Source organism: Pristiophorus japonicus, chromosome 9 (genome assembly GCF_044704955.1).
Source record: "Pristiophorus japonicus isolate sPriJap1 chromosome 9, sPriJap1.hap1, whole genome shotgun sequence".
NCBI classification, from domain to species: Eukaryota; Metazoa; Chordata; class Chondrichthyes; family Pristiophoridae; genus Pristiophorus; species Pristiophorus japonicus.
In genome coordinates, this window is record NC_091985.1 from 215,796,451 (window position 1) to 215,820,839 (window position 24,389).

The 24,389-nt window shown below is 44.0% G+C and overlaps 1 protein-coding gene across 1 annotated transcript in view; it reads right to left on the bottom strand.

The window, feature by feature from the left end:
• LOC139274124 (zinc finger protein 84-like) overlaps positions 1-24,389 on the bottom strand; it is a 74,363-nt gene that overhangs the window by 29,145 nt on the left and 20,829 nt on the right. The gene's annotated exons all lie outside the window — the stretch shown is intronic.

A 24,389-nucleotide genomic window follows, 5' to 3' on the forward strand; every position in this document is an offset into this window, starting at 1 on the left:
CTGTCGGTGTGATGCAAGTGTGGATTTTACTCTGTATCTGTTAGTCTCTGATGTGAGAGTGTGAGTTTTACTCTGTATCTGTCAGTTTCTGGTATGCAAGTGTGGTTTTCCTCTATCATTCAGGCTCTGGGATGAAAGTGTGAGTTTTACTCTGTATGTTAATATCTGCGACGCGAGTCTGGGTTGTACTCTGTAACTTTCATTTTCTCAAATCTGAGTTGGGTTTTATTTTGTACCCGTCAGTTTCTAGTATATGAATAGGGGTTTTAATCTATACCTGTCAGTTTCTGCTGTGATAGATACAGCACAAATGCAGCACTATCAGTTTCTGATGTGTGAGTCTGTTTTAATCAGTACCTGTTAGGCTGTGGGATGTGAGCGTTCGTTTGACTCTGCATCGGTCAGTGTCTTTTATGTGGCTGTTGATTTTACTCTGTAGCTGTCGCTCTCTGGGATGTGAACGTGGGTTTGACTCTGTAGCTGTCATTTTCTCATGTGTGAGTGTGTTATAGACTGTATGTGTCACTCTCTGTGGTGTCAGTGTGGGCTTTACTCTGTATCTGTCAGTCTTTGGAAAGTGAGTTTGGTTTTAATCTTTACCTGTCAGTTTCTGGTATTTGTCTGTTGTTGTTACTCTCCAATTGTTAGTTTCCAGTATGTGATTGTGTATTTTAATCAGTACCTGCCAGTTTCTTGTACAGGAGTGTGGATATTAGTCATATCTTCCAGTCTCTGGTATGTGAGTGTGTGTTTTACTTTATAGCTGTCTGACTCTGGAATGCAAGTGTGTATTTTATTCTGTATCTATTGGTTTACAGAATGTGTTAACAAAAACTGAGAGGTACAGAATAAAAGTTATGTGAATATCCATTTTACTCTGTACCAGTCACTTTCTAATATGTGAGTGTGGATTTTAACCTATATCTGCCAGTCAGTCAGTCTGTTACCATATGTGATTGTGATTCAATCTCAATCTGTCATTCACTGTGCCCGAGAGTATGTATCATTCTGTCTCTCTCAGTCCTGGCACTGCGTGTGGGTGTGGGGCCCATTCTGTGTGTCTCAGTCCCTGGCACTGCGTGTGGGTGTGGGGTCCATTCTGTGTCTCTCAGTCCATGGCACTGTTTGTGGGTGTGGGGTCCATTCTGTGTCTCTCAGTCCCTGGCACTGTTTGTGGGTGTGGGGTCCATTCTGTGTCTCTCAGTCCCTGGCACTGTTTGTGGGTGTGGGGTCCATTCTGTGTCTCTCAGTCCCTGGCACTGTTTGTGGGTGTGGGGTCCATTCTGTGTCTCTCAGTCCCTGGCACTGTTTGTAGGTGTGGGGTCCATTCTGTGTCTCTCAGTCTCTGGCACTGTTGGTGGGTGTGTGGTTCATTCTGTAGCTGTCAGTTTTTGCTACTGTTTGAGAGTGAGAGATTCACTCTGCCTCTGTTAGAATGGTGATGTGTGAGAGTGCAAGATTCATTATGTAATTGACAGTCTCTTGTACGTGCTATTCTTGCTCTGTGTGACTGTTGGATTCGGTTCCTTCTTTAGGCCTATGCTAGTTTGCGATTATCTGTGATTGTCTCAGGAGGAGGTTTGGTTCAGTCCATTACCTCCGTTTCTCTGCTCTTGTATGTTAGTTGCTGGGTTTGAGAGTCAGTGTACAGACACCAGTGTGGATTGACACCGTGTCAGTCAGTCCTTGTGTGTGAGTAAGGGGGTGAAAATGGATCTGTCTCTCAGAGCGATATGTTTGGACTTATTGTACTGTTCCAAGTGACTGTAGGATTCATAATGTACCTTTGGGATTTGGATCACTGTGGGACTGACAGCTTCTGCTGCCTGTGACAATATGATTGAGGTCAGTTCTGTATCTCTGCACGCTGTGAGTGATAATGTACTTACTGTGTGAGAAGGAGCTGCCTGCACTGTTCCTTGTGTTCCAGGTGGAGGAAAGATCACATTTATCCTGGGGGTGAAGTATTTTGCTCCTAGAATATGAGAAAAATATTAGGTACAAGTCATGGACAGGTGCCCGTAGACTATAACAATAAAGTTATAATTAATGTGTATTTTTATAATAAAGTAAAGTATCTGGAGAAAGGAATGCGCGATACAAACAGTGACATTGTCTGACCTCACTGCAATACAGCGGCATTCAGATTCTCTCATCATCATCATCATAGGCGGTCCCTCGAACCAGGATGAATTGCTTCCACGTGAGTTCACAGATGTTTCAATGAAGGACCTGATATTCCAGTCCTGAACTCCAATTGAAAGGGTGGAAGATGCCTGTGCGTGGATTTTTTTTAACGTGTGGTGACCGTTGCACATCAGCCACCACACAGGCTTGACAGAGCTAGGACTTTATCCAGTGGCAAGGATTGACCAGGACTGGAGACCTGCTCGGCTGCACGGACCTAGTGCGCACAGACCCAGTGTGGGCTGGCCTGTGCTGCCCCTGGGCCATCGGCTCTTCTGGGCCCTGTACCCTCATTCGCCACATCTCCGCCACGATCTCTCAGCGCTCCTCCACCACAAAACACTCGCCGCACCTCCGCCATGATCTCCCACCGCACATCCACACCAAACATTCGCCGAACCTCCGCCACGATCACCCACCGAATCTCAGCCATGATCCTTCAATGCTCCTCCGCCTCGATCACTCACCACACCTCTGCCACGACCATGAGCAGAGGAGCGGGACGGTCGTGGTGGAGGTGTGGTGAGTGATCAGATTCCCCACACCAGCTGTGTCAGACGGTTCTATAGTAAGTTATCAGCATCCAGACACAACCCAAACCCAGCACTGGTCCATGAATGGGAACACCCGATTGGCACAGTCCAGGTTTATATCTCCCACTTCCATGGAACTACCTGTACAATTCTGAATCGCTTCCTGGATTATAACCACAGGTATCTGGGCTGTACAACAATTGTTTTCAGTCTAATGAAACAGAGCTGAGAGCCTGTACAGTTAACAGAATGTCACAGATGTATCTGAGGGAGCGACAATGTATCTCTCGATCACCAGCAACACGGTTCTAGAGAATTCAACGCACCGAAACAAAATAACCGATTATTGAAATGTCTCCTGTCACACTCCTCTCCTGGTGCCTGCAATAGATGTACTTTGTGACACTCCTCAAATCCTCACTGTCAGGCTGTGTTTCCACTGTTCACTGTCCAAGAACAGACACTGTGAGATTGGAACTGAATCAGGAACATTCACTACTGATTTGGGGAAAGAAAGCAGCACTGATTTGAAAGAGCGAGGTGATTTACTTTCTCTGTTACCTTACACCGTACACACACAGCCCGAGAATGGCCTCTCCCTTCCCCCACTCACTCTATGTTCCAAAACTAGTTCCTGCTGCACTCTGCCCCTCACAGACAGCCCCCGACTGAAGCTGAACTTACCCCGACTCAAAGCCCATCTGCGGACACAGTGCCAATGCGATGAGCTGCTGGAAGGAGGCTGCTGTTTGCTCCCTTACTCGGGCCCGGGATATCTCCGCTCCCTGATGTGTTCAACGATCATCAGCCGAGCACAGAGGAAACGGCAGCCGCTGACAGAGCTGGGGGAGCGGAGCTCGTCTGGGCCCTTCCCGTCGGTTTAAACACTGTGTGGGGAGGGGAGGAGCAGCATGTATTTAGCACATGCTTAGACCATCTTTTTGTCACAAATTAAATGTGCAAAAATGGGATTGTTTCATAAGTTGATTTTATCTCTAATTAAATAGGCCACATTGAGAGGATTTTAATTATAATCCGAATTACCAACAAAATGATTCAGTGAGCCGGACACTGGAGTGGGATTTCCTGAAGAGTTTTACTCTTTCCGTCAGTCTCTGGTGTGTGAGTGTGCCCCTGTCATTTCTGATAGGGGACTATGGGTTTTACTTGCTGCATATTATTGTTCTGATAACTGGGTGTGTGTTTTATTCTGTACCTGTCAGTCTCTGCTATGGGAATGTGGGTTTTATTCTGTACCTGTCAGTCTCTGCTCTGTGAGTGTGGGTTTTATTCTGTACCTGTCAGCCTCTGCGATGCGAGTGCGGGTTTTACTGAACCTGTCAGTTTCCAGTATGCGAGTGTGGGTTTTTATCCTCAGTTTATGGTGGGAGAGTGTAGGTTTTATTCTGTACCTGTCAGTCTATGTTGTGAAAGTGTGCATTTTACTCTGTACCTGTCAGTTTCTAATTTGTGAGTGTAGGTTTTTTTCTGTACCTGTCAATCTCTGGAATGTGAGTTTGGGTTTATTCTATTTTAACCTGGCTATGAACTCTGCTCCCTCGCGGCATTGGTGTCCTCTGGAAATACACTCAGCAGATCAGTACGAATCTATTGCCAATTAGTCAAAAGTTTCAGATAAATGCACAAAATGCACAAACTGCTTCAAAAACAGACACAGGCTGTCAAAAATAATGAAAAACAAGGCCCAGTAGATTTAGAGAGAGAGCTCGGGCTGGTGGGAATCCATCACTGGATCGTTCACACAAGCCGAGTGGATTAATTTGGTGATAGTACGAATTCACTGGTAGGTATTCGGTGAGTAAGGTAAATAATCACCAGATTGGAATTTAGCTTTTGTCTTGTAACATCACAGATAAGTGGATCACAAGCAGGGTGGAGGAATGTGGTGATAGTAGGAATTCATTGCAAATTATTGACCTGGTTAGGAAATTGACTGAGCTGTAGGAGACAGAGGGTAGGGACAAAGGTTGGTTCTCAAGTTGGCAGGATGTGGTGTCCCACAGGGATCTATTTTGAGGCTTCAACTATCCTCAGTATTTATTAATGACTTAGTTGATGGCATAGAAAGACATATATCGAAATTTGCCGCTGACACAAAAGATAGCCGGCATTGCAGGCAGTGTAGTTGAAAGCATCAAATTACAAAGGGATAGCGATAGATTAAGTTAATGGGCAAAACTGCGTCAAATCGATTTCAATGTAGACACTTTGGACATAAAAAAGATACAAGAGGGTACATTGTAAATGGTGGAAAGCTAAAAACAATGGAGGTCCACAGAGACTTGGGAGTCGAGGTACATAGATCATTAAAATGTCATGAACAAGTACAGAAAATAATCAGAAAGGCTAATGGAATGCTGGCTTTTACATCTCGAGCACTAGAATACTAGGGGGTAGAAGTTATGCTGCAGCTATACAAAGCCCTGGTTAGTCAACACCTGGAGCACTGAGAGCAGTTCTGGGCACCATGCCTTAGGAAGGTTATATTGGCCTTGGAGCGAGTGCAGCGTAGATTTACCAGAATGATACTCACTCCAAGGTTTAAGGTATGAGGAAAAATTACACAAATTAGGACTGTATTCACTAGAATTTAGGTTAAGGGCTGATCTGATCGAAGTTTAAGATATTAAGCGGAACAGATGGGGTAGATCGAGAGAAACTATTTCCGCTGGTTGGGGATTCTCGGACTCGGGGCATAGTCTAAAAATTAGAGCCAGAACTTTTAGCAGTGAAATGAGGAAACACATTTATATATAATGGGTGGTAGAAGTTTGGAACTTGCTTCCTCAAACACCAATTGATGCTAGGTCAGTTGTTAATTTTAAATTGGAGATTGATAGCTGTTTGTTAACTAAAGGTATTAAAGGATCTGGTCAAAGGTGGGTATATGGAGTAAAGTCGCAGATCAGCCAGGATCTCATTGAATGGGGGAACAGGCTCGAGGAGCTGAATGGCCTGTTCCTGTTCCAATGTTCGTTCCTCCACTTTATCTCCAGTGTCACCATCAAGCACTCCAAGGGCACATACAATACTGAGCACCCTCTACATTACCTTGGCATTACTACTGTCACTCTGTCCCCAGCCCTACTCCAAACCATTTCTGTTCCTGAATTTATAAACTAGGAAAACGTAGAAACGATAAATCCTCAGGACTGGATGAATTGCATCCGCGCAAAATAAACCATGCAAAGGAAGAGCCCATCGAGAGAATTGTGTTCAGTTCTGGACCTCACGAATTATGTATTAGCTTTGGCGGGGGTGCAGCACAGATTCAGCAGATTGATACCGGGGCAAAAAGGGTTAATTTATGAGGACAGGTGGTATAGACAAGTCTTTTACTTCCTTGAGGATAGAAAATGAAGGATGATATCATTGACATGTTTAAGATGATAGAGAGATACTATTTCATCTGGTGGGAGATCCAGAACAAGGGGAATAAACTTAAAAGTTAAAGCTAGGCCGTTCAGGGGTGAGGCCAGGAGGCACTTTTTCACACAAAGGTTAGTAGAAATCTGGAAATCTCTCCCCCAAAAAGCTGGAGCTCAACTGAAACGTTCAAGACTCAGACTGACTGATTTTTGTTAGGTTAGGTTCTGTGTGTCTGTGTATTGACACACAAAGACAAACACACACACACACACACACAGACATGCTGAAACACACACATGGGTTAAGGGTGTAGGTGGACTGAAAGGGTTTAAGCAGACTTTTAAAGGCACTTGTTCATCAGTCCGTCAGCCGATTTTGGGCCTGGTTTGGTACAAATCTGACCTCTCACCAAGGACTGTGTTTGAACTCCCCACATTCATTTTACACAAGTCCTTCAGATTGGTAGGAGTGAAAGCTCAGCGTTTTGACCCTCTGTGACACCCAGCCCATTGCTGAAGATTGTTTCGAGTGCTGTACCATGTCTTTTCAGAATTCACTACAGAATTACATAGTATTTACTGCACAGAAACAGGCCATTCGGCCCAACATGTTCATGACTCTGTTTATACACACAAGCATTCTCTCACCTTAGTTCACCTCACCCTATCATATCCTTCTATTCCTTTCTCCCTCATGTACGTATCTAGCTTCTCCTTAAAGGCGCTCAGCTATTCACCTTAACTCCATGTGCTAGCAAGCTCTACATTCTAACCACTCTCTGGGTAAAGAGGTTTCTCCTGAATTCCTTATTGGATTTATTAGTGACTATCTTATATTTATGTCCCTAGTTTTGGACTCCCCACAAGTGATAACATCTTCTCTACATCGACCCCAACAAACAGCTACATAATTATAAAGATCTCTATAAGCCTTCTCTTTTCTAGAGAAAGAGCCCCAGCATATTCAGCCATTCTGGATACTTATAACCTCTCACTTCTGGTGTCATCCTTGAAAATCTTTTTTGCAACAGCCACAGTGCCTGTATATCTTTTTCATAATATGGAGACCAAAACTGAACACAGTATTCCAAGTGTGGTCTAAACAAGGTTCTATATACGTTTCACAAAACTTCTCTGCTTTGCAATTATCTTACTCGAGAAATGAGACCCAGTGCTTTATTTACATTTCCATTGCTTTTAATGATTTGTGCATCTGTCCCCCTAGATCACTGGTGGGCAAAATATGGCCCATGGACCATATTCGGCCTGCCAAGACATTCTAACCGGCCCGCTGGATGGGACAGAAATCGAACGCGAGCCGGAGCTCGAGCTGCACATTCGTCTTTCCACTTTCACTTCTCATGAGTCAGTGATAGAACCGAACTGCAGACAAGGAAAAAACATAGTAATAAATTCAAATTAATAAATCGCCAAAGCGATTCTCTCTGGCCCGATCTTAACAGGATCCGTTCCGTAATTCTAGACTCCAATGGCAGATGTCGGTACCCAGAATGCAGTGCGTACTAGAATATGCCCTATCCAATTTAGAGCGGAGTCATGGCTGCTCATCTCCACAAATCTTTTACCGAAGAGGGTGACTGGTGCTGCATCTTTCCTCTCCCGGTACAATGGCAGGGGAGTTCTCATCTCGCACCAATTGGGACAGCATTAGTAATCTTTGCAGAGGGACATAATGATGACTGAGGTGGGACATTGATGCTGACACAGACTCTGAAGAGGGTACAGTTCTATTTCACAGCACTGATTTACAGAGACCAGAAGATACTACAACATTTTCAACATTTATCTTTGATTCATTTCTAAGCAGTATCAGATACATGTTGTGTATGTAAGATAGCATGACTACTACATGAATTTATGTTTATGCAATGTTCTAAAATTTTTGCGCACAGTCCCTTTAAATTTGCTGCACAGCCGGGCACGATGCAGCTGCACATGCGCAGTGTCTCTTCCAGTGGCAGGAGCTGGGGATCGGTCTGTGTGGGACCCAGCGATTGGTGGAATATTGGTGGGCGGCACTCAACAGCTCACCAAAACTTTGTTAAGTGGTCCTCCAGCCCAAATAATTGCCCCCCCTGCCCAAGCTCTCTTTGCTCCTCAACAGCATTTAGACACTTTTTTTCCAAAAATGGGAGACTTGCATTTATATTGCACCTTTCACGACCACCAAACATTTCAAAACGCTTTAAAGCAAATGAAGTACTTTTGGAGTGTAGACACTGTTGGAATGTGGGAAATGCAACAGCCAATTTGCACACAACAAGCTCCCACAAACAGCAATGTGATAAGAACATAAGAAATAGGAGCAGGAGAGGACCATTTAATAAGATCATGGTTGATCTGATCATGGACTCAGTTCCACTTCCCTGCCAACTCCCCATCACCTTGTATTCCCTTATCACTCAAAAATCTGTCTATCTCCGCCTTAAATATATTCAAAGACCCAACCTCCACAGCTCACTGGGGCAGAGAATTCCATAGATTTATAACCCTCAGAGAAGAAATTTCTCACCTCAGTTTTAAATGGGCGGCCCTTTATTCTAAGACTATGTCCCCTAGTTTTAATTTCCTCAATGAGTGGAAATATCCTCTCTGCATCCACCTTGTCGAGCCCCCTCATTATCTTATATGTTTCAATAAGATCACCTCTCATTCTTCTGAACTCCAATGAGTATAGGCCCAACCTATCTTCATAAGTCAATCTCTCATCTCCAGAATCAACCTAGTGTACCTTCTCTGAACTTCCTCCAATGCAAGTATATCCTTACTTAAATACGGAGACCAAAACTGTACGCAGTACTCCAGGTGTGGCCTCATCAATACCCTGTACAGTTGGAGCAGGACTTCTCTGCTTTTATACTCTATCCCCCTTGTAATAAAGGCCAACATTTCATTAGACTTCCCGATTACTGGCTGTACATGCATGTTAACATTTTGTGTTTCATCACAAGGACCCCCAGGTCCCTCTGTACTGTAACACTTTGCAATTTTTCTCCATTTAAATTGTAATTTCCTTTTCTATTTTTACTGCCAAAGTGGATAACCTCACATTTTCCCACATTATACTCCATCTGCCAGATTTTATGCCCATTCACTTAGCCTGTCTATATCCCTCTGCAGATTTTTTGTGTTCTCCTCACAATTTGCTTTCCCATCCATCTATGTATCATCAGCAAACTTGGCTACCTTACACTCGGTCCCTTTATCCAAGTCATTAATATAGATTGTAAATAGTTGAGGACCTAGCACCAATTTCTGTGGCACCTCACTAGTCACTGTTTGCCAACCGGAAAATTATCCATTTATCCCGACCCTCTGTTTTCTGTTAATTAGCTAATCCTCTTTCCATGCTAATATATTACCCCCTATCCAGTGAACATTTATCTTGTGCAGTAATCTTTTATCTGGCACCTTATCGAATGCCTTCTGGAAATCCAAATAAACCACATCCACTGCTTCCCCCTTATCCAACCTGCTCGTTACATCCTCAAAGAATTCCAGCAAATTTGTCAAACATGATTTTCCTTTCATAAAACCATGCTGACTCTGTTTGATTGAATTATGCTTTACCAAATATCCCACTACTGCTTCCTGAATAATGGACTCGAGCATTTTCCCAACGACAGATGTTAGGCTAACTGGTCTATAGTTTCCTGCTTTTTGTCTGTCTCTTTTTTTAAATAGGGGCATTACAGTTGCGGTTTTCCAATCTACTGGGACCACCCCAGAATCCAGGGAATGTTGGTAGATTACAAACAATGCATCCACTATCTCTGCAGTCACCTCTTTTAAGACCCCAGGATGTAAGACATCAGGTCCTGGGGACTTGTCCACCTTTAGTCCCATTATTTTATTGAGCACTACTTCATTAGTGATAGTGATTGTATTAAGTTCCTCCCTCCCTATAGCCCTTTGATTATCCACTATTGGGATGTTTTTCGTGTCTTCTACCGTGAAGACCGATACAAAATATTTGTTCAATGTCTCTGCGATTTCCCTGTTCTCCATTATTAATTCCTCAGTCTCATCCTCTAGGGATAACGACCAGACAATCTGTTTTTGTAATGTTGAAGGATAAATATTAGCCAGGAGACTGGGAATAACTCCTCTGCTCTTCCTCGAAATAGTGTTATGGGACCTTTTACATACACCTGAGGGAGCAGACGGGGCTGCGGTTTATCACTTCTGAAAGACGGCACTCCCTCAGCACTGCACCGGATTGTCAGCCGAGGTTTTGTGCTCAAATCCCTGGTGTGGGAATTGAACCCACAATTTTATAACTCAGGTGAGAGTGCTACTCACTGAGCCACAGCTGACACTGAGTACGTGGCCTCCTTATTCCACCTACCAAAATGCACCACGTCACAGCTATTTATATTGGAAATATAATCATAGAAGTTTACAGCACGGAAGCACATTTTGGCCCATCGTTTCCATGCCAGCCAACAAGAGGCTATCCAGCCTAATCCCACTTTTCAGCTCTAGGTCCATAACCCTGCAGGTTATGACACTTCAAGTGCACATCCAAGTACTTTTTTTTTAATGTGGTGAGGGTTTCTGGCTCTTCCACCCTTTCAGGCAGAGTTCCAGACTCCCACAACACTCTGCTTGAAGAAATTTCCCCTCAAATCCCCTCCAAACCTTCTACCAATTACTTTAAATTTATGCCCCCGGGTTGTTGACCACCCTGCTAATGGAACTAGACCCTTTCTATCCACTATATCTAGGCCCCTCATAATTTTATACACCTCAATGAGGTCTCCTCTCAGTCTCTGTTCCAATGAAAACAAATCCAGCCTATCCAATCTGTCCTCGTAGCTAAGATTCTCCACTCCCAGCAACATCCTCGTAAATCTCCATTGTACCCTCTCCAGTGCAATCACGTCCTTCCTGTAATACTGTGACCAGAACTGCATGCAGTGCTCCAGCTGTGGCCTAACCAGGTTTTTTTTTAAAAACAGTTCAAGTATAAACCCCTGCTCTTGTATTCTGTGCTTTAGCGAATAAAGGCAAGCATTCCGTACGCATTCTTAACCACCTTATCGACCTGTACTGAGACATGCATTCCAAGGTCTCTTTGTTCCTCTACACTTCTCAGTGTCCTACCATTTAATGTGTATTCCCTTTCCTTGTCAGCCCTCCCCACATGCATTTCCTCACACCTCTCTGGATTAAATTCCATTTGCCAGTGTTTTGACCAGTTGATTGATATCTTCCTGCAGCCCGCAGCTTTCTTCATTATCAAACACACAGCCGATTTTAGTATCATCTGCAAACTTCCTAATCATACCCCCGATATTCAAGTCTAGATCATTAACGAATATCACAAAAAGCAAGGGACCTGGTACTGAGCCCTGCGGAACCCCACTGGTAACATCCTTCCAGTCACAAAAACATCCATCAACCATTACCCTTTGCGTCCTGCCTCTGAGCCAATTTTGGATCCAACTTACCACTTTGCCCTGGATCCCAAAGGTTTTTACTTTTGTGACCAGTCTGCCATGTGGGACCTTATCAAAAGCTTTGCTAAAAGATATATACACAACATCATATGCTTGGCCCTTAGCAACCCTATTACCTCCTCGAAAAATTCAATCAAGTTAGTTAGACACGACCTTCCCTTAACAAATCCGTGCTGACTGTCCTTGATTAATCTGTGTCTTTCTAAGTGAAGATTTATCCTGTCCTTCAGGATTTTTTCCAATAATTTTCCCACCACTGAGGTTGGGCTGACTGGTTTGTAATTACTCGGTCTATCCCTTTCTCCCTTCTTAAACAAAAGTACCACATTAGTAGTCCTCCAGCACCATATCTAAAGCCAGAGAGGATTGGAAAATGATGGTTGAGCAGTTATAATGAGGGATGTTCAAGAGGCCAGAATTTGAGGAGCAAGACATCTTGTGGGGTTGTGAGGCAGAAAAAGATTACAGAGATAGGGAGGAGCAAGACCACGGAATGATTTGTAAACAAGGATGAGAATTTTGAAATCGAGGCTTTGTTTAACTGGGAGCCAATGTAGGTCAGAAAGCACAGGAGTGACGGGTGATCTTGACTTGATGCGGGTTAGTACATGGGCTGCTGAGATTTGGATGACTTCAAGTTTACGTAGTGAGGAATGTGGGAGACCGGCCAGGAGTGAATTGGAGTAGTCAAGTCTAGAGGTAACAAAGGCATGAGTGAGGGTTTCAGCAGCACAAGAGCTGAGGCAGGAGCGGAGGTGGGTAATGTTACGGAGGTGGAAAAAGGCGGTTTCAGTTATGCCACGGATATGTGGCTGGAAACTCATTTCAGGGTCAAATATGACACCTAGGTTGTGAGCAATCTTGTTCTCCCTCAGATTGATGCTAGGGAGAGGGATGGAGTCTGTGGTTAGGGACCGCAATTTATGGCGGGGACCAAAGATATTGGCTTCGGTCTTCCCAATATTTAATTGGAGAAAATTTCTGCTCATCCAGTACTGGATGTTGGACAAGCAATCTGACAATTTAGATACCAAGCATGGGTCGAGACAAGTGGGGGAGAGGTGGAGCTGGGTGTCGTCAGTGTACATGTAGAAACTGACTCCGGGTTTTTAGATGATATCGCCAAGGGGCAGCATATAGATGAGAAATAAGAGGGAAACAAGGACACCAGAGGTAACAATGCAGGAGTGGGAAGAGAAGCCATTGCACGATATTTTCTGGCTACGATTAGATAGGTAAGAATGGAACCAGGCGAGTGCAGTCCCACCGAGCTGGACACTGGTGGAGAGGTGTTGGAGGAGGATAGAGTAGTCAACTGTGTCAGAGGTGCAGCAGAGGTTAGAACCTAAAGCAAGTTTTCCACTAGATTAACAGTGACTCCAATCCACTTATGTTGCGTTATAAGAACACAAGAAATAGGAGCAGGCCATTCGACCCCTCGAGCCTGATCCGCCATTCAATATCATAGCTGATCTTCTACCTCAACTCCACTTTCCTCATATTCCTTCATCCCTTAATATTCAAAAAAGTGTATCAACTTCTGTCTTGAATATGCTCAAAGATTGAGCATCCATAGCCCTTTGGGGTAGAGACTTCCAAAGATTCACCACCCTATTTATTTTCATCTCAGTCCTAAATGGCCGACCACTTATTCTGAGGCTGTGACTCCTGGTTCTAGACTCCCAGCCAGAGAAAATATCCTTCCTGCATCAACCCTGTCAAGCCCTGTAAGGATTGTGCATGTTTCAATTAGATCACCTTTCATTCTTCTAAACTACAGAGAATATAGACCTCGTCTACTCAATCTCTCCTCATAGGACAGTCCTACTACCCCAGGAATCAGTCTGGTGAACCTTCGTTTCTCAATGGCAAGTATGTCCTTTCTTAGGCAAGGAGACCAAAACTGTACACATACTCCAAATGTGGTCTCACCAGGGCAGTATGCAATTGCAGTCAGACATCTTTACTCTTATATTCAAATCCTCTTATAATAAAGGTCAACAAACCATTTTCTTTAATTGCTTCCTGTACCTGCAGGTTAATTTTCAGTGATTCATATACATGGACACCCAGGACTCTCTGAACAACAGCATTTTCCAATTTGTCAGCATTTACAAACTACTCTGCTTTTCTATTTTTCCTACCAAAGTGGATAACTTCACATTATATTCCATTTTCCATCTTCTTACCCACTCACTTAGCCCTTTGAAGTTTCTTTGCATTTTGCATCATCCTCACAACTTACATTCCCACCTAGCTTTGTATCATCAGCAAATGTGGATATCATCCAAATCATTGATATAGATTGTGAATAGCTGGGGCCCAAGCCCTGATGCTTACGGTATCACTCCACGAGTTACAGCCTGCCAACCCAAAAATTACCCGTTTATTCCTACTCTGTTTTCTGTCCGTTAACCAATCCTTAATCCATGCTCGTGTCCACAGTAAATGACACAAGGTCAGCCCGCTGGATGGAACCTCGGGCACCCTGAGCTTGATCTCCAGTGTCTCCAGTCCCGACTGCCCCCTTACATCAGTCTCCCCTCACTTTTATATCCTGCAGTGATCCACCTCTGGCACCTGACTCTTCTTTGTCTTCTCTGCTGGGTTTGGGCAGGAAGCTGGGAAAAGAAGCTGGAACTTCTCTAATCTGTGATTTACAAGGACACTTTCCCTGGTTCCCAGCAGTTACTTTTCTTCAGTAATTTTCCCATTATCCTTAAACTCCCCTGCCTGCTGTTGGTTGTTATTTCTTATAGTTTCATAATTATAGGTATAAACATCACACATTACAATCTAACCTATTCTATTACTCACTCTGGTTTAAGCTTATATTGTCCTCTACTATTTTATGCTTTGAGAACCAATCCTCAATCCATGTGAGTATATTACCCCCAATCCTATGAGCTCTAATTTTGTTTAATTATCTCTTATCGAATGCCTTCTGAAAATCCAAATACACCATATCCACTGGTACCCCCCTTATCTATTCTGCTAATTACCACCTCAAAACACACTAACAGATTTGTCAAACATGATTTCAGTTTTATAAATCCGTATTGACTCTGCCCAATCCTATTATTATTTTTAATAGTGCCCTGTTACCACATCCTTATAATAGATTCTAGCATTTTTCTTACTACTGATGTCAGGCTAACTGGTCTGTGGTTCTTTGTTTTCTCTCCCCTCCTTTCTTAAATAGTGGGGTTATATTTGGTACCTTCCAATTCGCATGTAGGGAGAGAGAGCGAATGAGTGAGAGGAAGATTGACACAGAAGGGAGAGAGAGCTGTATAGAGTGAGATCAAACAGACAGCAAAGTAAGTAAGACAGAGAGAGACTTAAATCCAAAAGGGGGAGTGGGAGAGACAGAATGAGGCAGAGAAAGAGAGGAAAGGAAGAGAAGGTATTGGCCGGGATGGCAAGAGAGAAGAGAATGAGGTAGAGAGAAGAGAGATGGGTGAAAGAGGCAGAGAGAGGTAGACTGAGAGCATAGCAGAAAGAGGGACAGAGAAGCAGAGATTAGAAAGGTGGAAAGAGTGAGAGACAGTGAGGCAGAGAGAAATGAGAGAGGTCGAGCTCTTATTGAATGGCGGAGCAGGCTCGAGGGGCAAAATGGCCTACTCCTGCTCCTATTTCTTATGTTCTTAATAGAGCAAATGTGAATTAGAGAGAGAGAGAGAGACAGACAGAGAGAACAAGGTGGGGGAGAGAGAGAAATTGAGAAAGAAACAGGTGGAGATATGAGAGTGCTTCTTCGGCAGCCCCTCCCAAACCCTCGACCTCTACCATCTAGAAGGACAAGGGCAGCAAGCACATGGGAACACCACCACCAGCACGTTCCCCTCCAAGTCACACACCATCCTGATATGTAAGAATATCACCGTTCCTTCGTCGCTGGGTCAAAATCCTGGCACTTCCTCCCTCATCATCATCATCATAGGCAGTCCCTCGAATCGAGGATGACTTGCTTCCACGTCAAAAAGTTCACAGGTGTTTCAATGAAGGACCTAAAATTCCAGGTCCCGTACTACATGTTGAAGGGTGGAAGATGCCGGTGCGTGGATTTTTTTTAACATGTGGTGACCATTGCACACCAGCCACCACACGGGCTTGACAGAGCCAGGTCTTGGTCCAGTGGCAAGGATTAACCAAAACGACTGGAGACCAGCTCTGCTGCACGGACCTAATGCGCACATATGTCGCAGTGTGGACGGCCCTTGCTGCCACTGGGGCCTAAACTCACGCCTCTCCTGGGCCTCGGTGATATCCCTTGCCGCTCCACCACACGTACTGCAGCGGTTCAAGAAGGTGGCTCACGACCATCTTCTCAAGGGCAATTAAGAGATGGGTAATAAATGCTGGCCTTGCCAGCAAGGCCCACATCCCATGAACGAATTAAAAAAAACGTCACATTCTCTTTTCAAGAGGAAGAGACTCAGCCTGTTCATCATTTCCCAATAGGCATAACCTCGCATTTCTGGTATCATAATTGTAAATCTAAATTCCACTCTCGCCAATCCCTCTATATCCTTTTTATAATATGGAGATCACAATTGTACACAGTACTCCAAATGTGGTCTAACCGAGGTTCGATACAAGTTCAGCATAACTTAGCTACTTTTCAATTCAATCCCCCTGGAAATAAACCCGAGTGCTTGGTTTGCTCCTTTTTAACGGCCTTATTAACCTACGTCGCTACTTTTGGTGATTTTTGCATTTGTATTCCGAGATCACTTTGCTCTTCTGCCCTATTTAGATTCTGGTTTTCCAACTAATATGTGACCTCCTTATTTCTGTTACCAAAATGCAATACCTCATTTATCAGTGTTGAAATTCATTATATGCCAATTCGGCAAGTATATTAATGTAATAAGACATGTAGTACAGCACGGATTAGATACAGAGTAAAGCTCCCTCCACACTGATCCATCAATCACTCCCAGGGCATAGACAACACGGGTTAGTGACAGAGTAATGCTCCCTCTGCACTGTCCCATCAAACATTCCCAGGTCATATATAGCACGGGCAAGGTACAGAATTAAGTTCCCTCTATATATATATATATATATATAGTAAAGCTCCCGTTATACTCCCCATCAAACACTCCCAGGCCAACTACAGCCTGGTTTAGATATATAGAGGAAATCTCCTTCTACACCCTCCCAGGGCAGTTTCCAGTGGGCTTCTGCAGGGCTCAGTAGCTGGTCCCTTGCTTTTTGTGATATATATATATGATATATATATAATCAATGATTTGGACTTGAATGTAGGAGGTATGATTAAGAAGTTTGCAGAGGATACAAAAATTGGCCCTGTGCTTGATAATGAAGAAGCGGTAGACTGCAGGAAGGTATCAATGGACTGGTCAGGTGGGCAGAACAGTGCCAAATGGAACTCAATCCGGAGAAGTGTGAGGTAATGCATTTGGGGAGGGCTAACACGGAAATGGAATGCATAATAAATGGTAGGACACTGAGAAGTGGAGAGGGACAAAGGGACCTTGGAGTGCATGTCCACAGATTCCAGAAGGTAGCAGGACAGGTAGATAAGGTGGTGAAGAAGGCATACGGGATACTTGCCTTTATTAGCCGAGGCATAGAATAGAAGATTAGGGAGGTTATGCTTGAACTATGTAAAAAACTACTTAGGCCACAGTTAAGAGTACTGCGTGCAGTTCTGGTCACCACAGTACAGGAAAGATGTGACTGCCCCAGAGAGGGTAGAGGAAATTTACGAGGATGTTGCCTGGACTGGAGAATTTTAGCTATGAGGAAAGATTGGGATAGGCTGGGGTTGTTTTCTTTGGAACAGAGGAGGCTTAGGAGACCTAATTGAGGTGTATAAAATTATGAGGGGCCTAGATAGAGCAGATAGGAAGGACCTATTTCCCTCAAGGGGCATAGATTTAAAGTAAGTGGTAGGAGGTTTATTAGGGATTTGAGGAGAAATATTTTCACCAAGGTTGGTGGGGGTCTGAAACTCACTGGCTGAAAGGGTAGTAGAGGCAGAAACCCTCATTGCATTTAAAAAGTACTTGGATATGCACTTGAAGTGCCGTAACCTACAAGTCTACGATCCAAGAGCTGGAAAGTGGGATCAGGCTGGAAAGCTCTGTCAGCTAGCACGGACATGATGGGCCGAATGGCCTCCTTCCGTGCTGTAAATTTAATCATAGTGAAACACTCGGTCACTGAGAGTAATACCTAACGGCCCTGAGCTACAAGATTACAGAGAGTACAACAGGCAAGCGAGGGTTAAATGTGGGACGTTGTTTCTCTCATTCTCTGACACTGTCCCGCAGTGTGGGATTAATAGTGTGTCTGTCTGTGGTACAATATCAGAGAGAGACTTTAACTTCTGTCCCCCCCAAGGATAAAAGCAGACTTCACAGGTCAGTCTGGAACTGATACTGTGCATGGCTCTCTCTCGCGCTCGTACTGTTTGTGAAGGCGGGATACTGTTATTTCACGTGATGTGGACACACTTGTGAGTACAACACTGGCACATAGAAACATAGAAAATAGGTGCAGGAGTAGGCCATTCGGCCCTTCAAGCCTGCACCGCCATTCAATAAGTTCATGACTGAACATGCAACTTCAGTACCCCATTCCTGTTTTCTCACCATACCCCTTGATCCCCCTAGTAGTAAGGACTAAATCTAACTCCTTTTTGAATATATTTAGTGAATTGGCCTCAACAACTTTCTGTGGTAGAGAATTCCACAGGTTCACCACTCTCTGGGTGAAGAAGTTTCTCCTCATCTCGGTCCTAAATGGCTTACCCCTTATCCTTAGACTGTAACCCCTGGTTCTGGGCTTCCCCAACATTGGGAACATTCTTCCTGCATCTAACCTGTCTAAACCCATCAGAATTTTAAACGTTTCTAGGAGATCCCCTCTCATTCTTCTGAACTGCAGTGAATACAAGCCCAGTTGATCCAGTCTTTCTTGATATGTCAGACACTGTTTCTCTCTCTGGTGCTACACATGACAGTGTGGCACTGTTACTGAGCGTAATATGGAGACACTGATGCCAAGTGTAAGACTGATAATGTGTGTGTCTCTCTCCCCCCACTGGTGTTGTACATGAATGTGTGATACTAGTATTGACCCTAATATGCAGACAGTTAGGGGGTTTAAGACTGATACTATGCCTGTCTCTCTGCCGCTCACTCTGATAGCCATCTCTGGGTGATGAGGATGGGATGGATAGATCACTGTTAAATGTCCCTCAGTTTAGGAGGAGAGAGAGACAGACAAAGAGAGGCTGGTGGGGCGGTGAACACAATTTATATTTTCACGTTAATCAAACATATTTGCACATATGAAGGGAATGTAATGTTTGACAAATTTGCTAGAATTCTTTGAGGATGTAACGAGAAGGGTGGATTAAGGGGAACCAGTGGATGTGATGTATTTGGACTTCCAGAAGGCATTTGACAAGGTGTCACATAAAACATTACTGCACAAGATAAAAGTTCACAGGGTTGGGGGTAATATATTAGCATGGATAGAGGCTTGGCTAACTAACAGAAAACAGAGAGTCGGGATAAATGGTTCATGCTCTGGTTGGCAATCAGTAACCAGTGGCGTGCCGCAGGGATCAGTGCTGGGACCCCAACTATTTACAATCTATATTAACAACTTGGAAGAAAGGACCAAGTGTAACGTAGCCAAGTTTGCTGATGATTCAAAGATGGGAGGAAAAGCAATGTGTGAAGAGGACACAAAAAATCTGCAAAAGGACATAGACAGGCTAAGTGAGTGGGCAAAAATTTGGCAGATGGAGTATAATGTTGGAAATTGTGAAGTCATGCACTTTGGCAGAAAAAAAAATCAAAGAGCAAGTTATTTTATAAATGGAGAAAAATTGCAAAGTGCTGCAGTACAGCAGGACCTGGGGGTACTTGTGCATGAAACACAAAAGGTTAGTATGCAGGTACAGCACGTAATCAGGAAGGCCAATGGAATCTTGGCCTTTATTGCAAAGGGGATGGAGTATAAAAGTAGAGAAGTCTTGCTACAGTTCTACAGGGTATTGGTGAGGCCACACCTGGAATACTGCATACAGTTTTGGTTTCCTTATTTATGAAAGGATATACTTGCTTTGGAGGCTGTTCAGAGAAGATTCACGAGGTTGATTCCGGAGATGAGGGGGTTGACTTATGAAGAATGGATGAGTAGGTTGAGCCTCGACTCATTGGAATTCAGAAGATTGAGAGGTGATCTTATCGAAACGTATAAGATTATGAGGGGGCTTGACAAGATGGATGCAGAGAGGATGTTTCCACTGATAAGGGAGACTAGAACTAGGGGGCATAATCTTAGAATAAGGGGCCACCCATTTAAAACAGAGATGAGGAGAAATTTCTTCTCTGAGGGTTGTAAATCTGTGGAATTCACTGCCTCAGAGAGCTGTGAAAGCTGGGACATTGAATAAATTTAAAACAGAGATCGACAGTTTCTTAACCGAGAAGGGAATAAGGGGTTATGGGGAGCGGGCAGGGAATTAGACTAGAGTCCAAGATCAGATCAGCCATGATCGTATTAAATGGCGGAGCAGGCTCGAGGGGCCCTATGGCCATACTTTTGCTCCTATTTCTTATGTTCTTATGTAAATTTGAGGTCATCCAAAACTCGGCAGTCCATGTCCTAACTTGCACCAAGTCCCGATCACCCATCACCCCTGTGCTCGCTGACCTACATTGGCTCCCAGTTAAGCAATGCCTCGATTTCAAAATTCTCATCCTTGTTTACAAATCCCTCTATGGCCTCACCCCTTCCAATCTCTAATCTCTTTCAGCCTCACAATGCCACGTGATGTCTGCGTTCCTCAAAATTGGCCCTCTTGAGCATTCCTGATTAGAACTGTTCAACATCGGTGGCTATGCCTTCAGCTGCCTGGGCCCTAAGCTCTGGAACTCCCTCCCTAAACCTCTCTGCCTCTGGACATTTCTTTCCCCCTTTAAGATGCCCCTTAAAGCTACTCTTTGACCAGATTTTGGTCATCTGCTGTAATTTCTTATGTGGCTTGGTGTCAAATTTATTTGCTTTGTCTTATAACACTGAAGTGCCCTGGGACATTTTACTACGTTAAAAGCACTATATAAATAAAGTTGTTGTTGTTGAAAGCAATGAGAGCTCATACAACCAGAGCTCCCATTATTATCAATGAGAATACTCGATGTCCATTGATGGTTCAGGCCCACGTGATCCTAGGATACAAATACATACCTGGAAGACATGTTCCTGTACACTGCACTACGAAACTCGGACTCCGACCACAAACTATGTTCCTCTGAGACTACCAGGCAATTTTTTTTTAAATTCTGGTCAGATGCGTTCACCCAAAAGAAGCTTCCAACCACAATTTTCCGCCCAAAGTATTTGTTTAATTTCTTTGCCATTTCCTTGTTCCGCATTATAATTTCTCAGCCTGCAGAGGACTCACATTTACTTTTGCTAATTTTTCCTTTTTAACATACCTACAAAAGGATTTAGAAACATAGACATAGAAAATAGGTGCAGGAGCAGGCCATTCAATGAGTTCATGGCTGAACATGAAACTTCAGTACCCCATTCCTGCTTTCTCGCCATAACCCTTGATCCCCCGAGTAGTAAGGACTTCATCTAACTCCCTTTTGAATATATTTAGTGAATTGGCCTCAACTACTTTCTGTGGTAGAGAATTCCACAGGTTCACCACTCTCTGGGTGAAGAAGTTTCTCCTCATCTCGGTCCGAAATGGCTTACCCCTTATCCTCAGACTGTGACCCCTGGTTCTGGACTTCCCCAACATTGGGAACATTCTTCCTGCATCTAACCTGTCTAAACCCGTCAGAATTTTAAACGTTTCCATGAGGTCCCCTCTCATTCTTCTGAACTCCAGTGAATACAAGCCCAGTTGATCCAGTCTTTCTTGATAGGTCAGTCCCGCCATCCCGGGAATCAGTCTGGTGAATCTTCGCTGCACTCCCTCAATAGCAAGAATGTCCTTCCTCAAGTTAGGAGACCAAAACTGTACACAATACTCTAGGTGTGGCCTCACCAAGGCTCTGTACAACTGTAGCAACACCTCCCTGCCCCTGTATTCAAATCCCCTCGCTATGAAGGCCAACATGCCATTTGCTTTCTTAACCGCCTGCTGCACCTGCATGCTAACCTTCAATGACTGATGTACCATGACACCCAGGTCTCGTTGCACCTTCCCTTTTCCTAATCTGTCACCATTCAGATAATAATCTGTCTCTCTGTTTTTACCACCAAAGTGGATAACCTCACATTTATCCACATTATACTTCATCTGCCATGCATTTGCCCACTCACCTAACCTATCCAAGTCACTCTGCAGCCTAATAGCATCCTCCTCGCAGCTCACACTGCCACCCAACTTAGTGTCATCCGCAAATTTGGAGATACTGCATTTAATCTCCTCGTCTAAATCATTAATGTACAATGTAAACAGCTGGGGCCCCAGCACAGAACCTTGCGGCACCCCACTAGTCACTGGCTGCCATTCTGAAAAGTACCCGTTTACTCCTACTCTTTGCTTCCTGTCTGACAACCAGTTCTCAATCCACGTCAGCACACTACCCACAATCCCATGTGCTTTAACTTTGCACATTAATCTCTTGTGTGGGACCTTGTCGAAAGCCTTCTGAAAGTCCAAATATACCACATCAACTGGTTCTCCTTTGTCCACTTTACTGGAAACATCCTCAAAAAATTCCAGAAGATTTGTCAAGCATGATTTCCCTTTCACAAATCCATGCTGACTTGGACCTATCATGTCACCATTTTCCAGATGCACTGCTATGACATCCTTAATAATTGATTCCATCATTTTACCCACTACCGATGTCAGGCTGACCGGTCTGTAATTCCCTGTTTTCTCTCTCCCTCCTTTTTTAAAAAGTGGGGTTACATTGGCTACCCTCCACTCCATAGGAACTGATCCAGAGTCAATGGAATGTTGGAAAATGACTGTCAATGCATCCGCTATTTCCAAGGCCACCTCCTTAAGTACTCTGGGATGCAGTCCATCAGGCCCTGGGGATTTATCGGCCTTCAATCCCATCAATTTCCCCAACACAATTTCCCGACTAATAAGGATTTCCCTCAGTTCCCCCTCCTTACTAGACCCTCTGACCCCTTTTATATCCGGAAGGTTGTTTGTATCCTCCTTAGTGAATACCGAACCAAAGTACTTGTTCAATTGGTCTGCCATTTCTTTGTTCCCCGTTATGACTTCCCCTGATTCTGACTGCAGGGGACCTACGTTTGTCTTTACTAACCTTTTTCTCTTTACATACCTTTTGAAACTTTTGCAATCCGCCTTAATGTTCCCTGCAAGCTTCTTCTCGTACTCCATTTTCCCTGCCCAAATCAAACCCTTTGTCCTCCTCTGCTGAGTTCTAAATTTCTCCCAGTCCCCAGGTTCGCTGCTATTTCTGGCCAATTTGTATGCCACTTCCTTGGCTTTAATACTATCCCTGATTTCCCTAGATAGCCACGGTTGAGCCACCTTCCCTTTTTTATTTTTACGCCAGACAGAAATGTACAATTGTTGTAATTCATCCATGCGGTCTCTAAATGTCTGCCATTGCCCATCCACAGTCAACCCCCTAAGTATCATTCGTCAATCTATCCTAGCCAATTCACGTCTCATACCTTCAAAGTTACCCTTCTTTAAGTTCTGGGCCATGGTCTCTGAATTTACTGTTTCATTCTCCATCCTAATGCAGAATTCCACCATATTATGGTCACTCTTCCCCAAGGGACCTCGCACAATGAGATTGCTAATTAATCCTCTCTCATTACACAACACCCAGTCTAAGATGGCCTCCCCCCTAGTTGGTTCCTCAACATATTGGTCTGGAAAACCATCCCTTATGCACTCCAGGAAATCCTCCTCCACCGTATTGCTTCTAGTTTGGCTAGCCCAATCTATGTGCATATTAAAGTCACCCATTATAACTGATACACCTTTATTGCATGCACCCCTAATTTCCTGTTTGATTCCCTCCCCAACATCCCTATTACTGTACACAACTCCTACTAACGTTTTTTGCCCTTTGGTGTTCTGCAGTTCTACCCATATAGATTCCACATCATCCAAGCTAATGTCTTTCCTAACTATTGCATTAATCTCCTCTTTAACCAGCAATGCTATCCCACCTCCTTTTCCTTTTATTCTATCCTTCCTGAATGTTGAATACCCCTGAATGTTGAGTTCCCAGCCCTGATCATCCTGGAGCCATGTCTCCGTAATCCCAATCACATCATATTTGTTAACATCTATTTGCACAATTAATTCATCCACCTTATTGCGGATACTCCTTGCATTAAGACACAAAGCCTTCAGGCTTGTTTTTTTAACACCCTTTGTCCTTTTAGAATTTTGCTGTACAGTGGCCCTTTTTGTTCTTTGCCTTGGGTTTCTCTGCCCTCCACTTTTCCTCATCTCCTTTCTGTCTTTTGCTTTTGCCTCCTTTTTGTTTCCCTCTGTCTCCCTGCATTGGTTCCCATCCCCCTGCCATATTAGTTTAAATCCTCCCCAACAGCACTAGCAAACACTCCCCCTAGGACATTGGTTCCGGTCCTGCCCAGGTGCAGACCGTCCGGTTTGTACTGGTCCCACCTCCCCCAGAACCGGTCCCAATGCCCCAGGAATTTGAATCCCTCCCTACTGCACCACTGCTCAAGCCACTTATTCATCTGCGCTATCCTGCGATTCCTACTCTGACTATCACGTGGCACTGGTAGCAATCCCGAGATTACTACTTTTGAGGTCC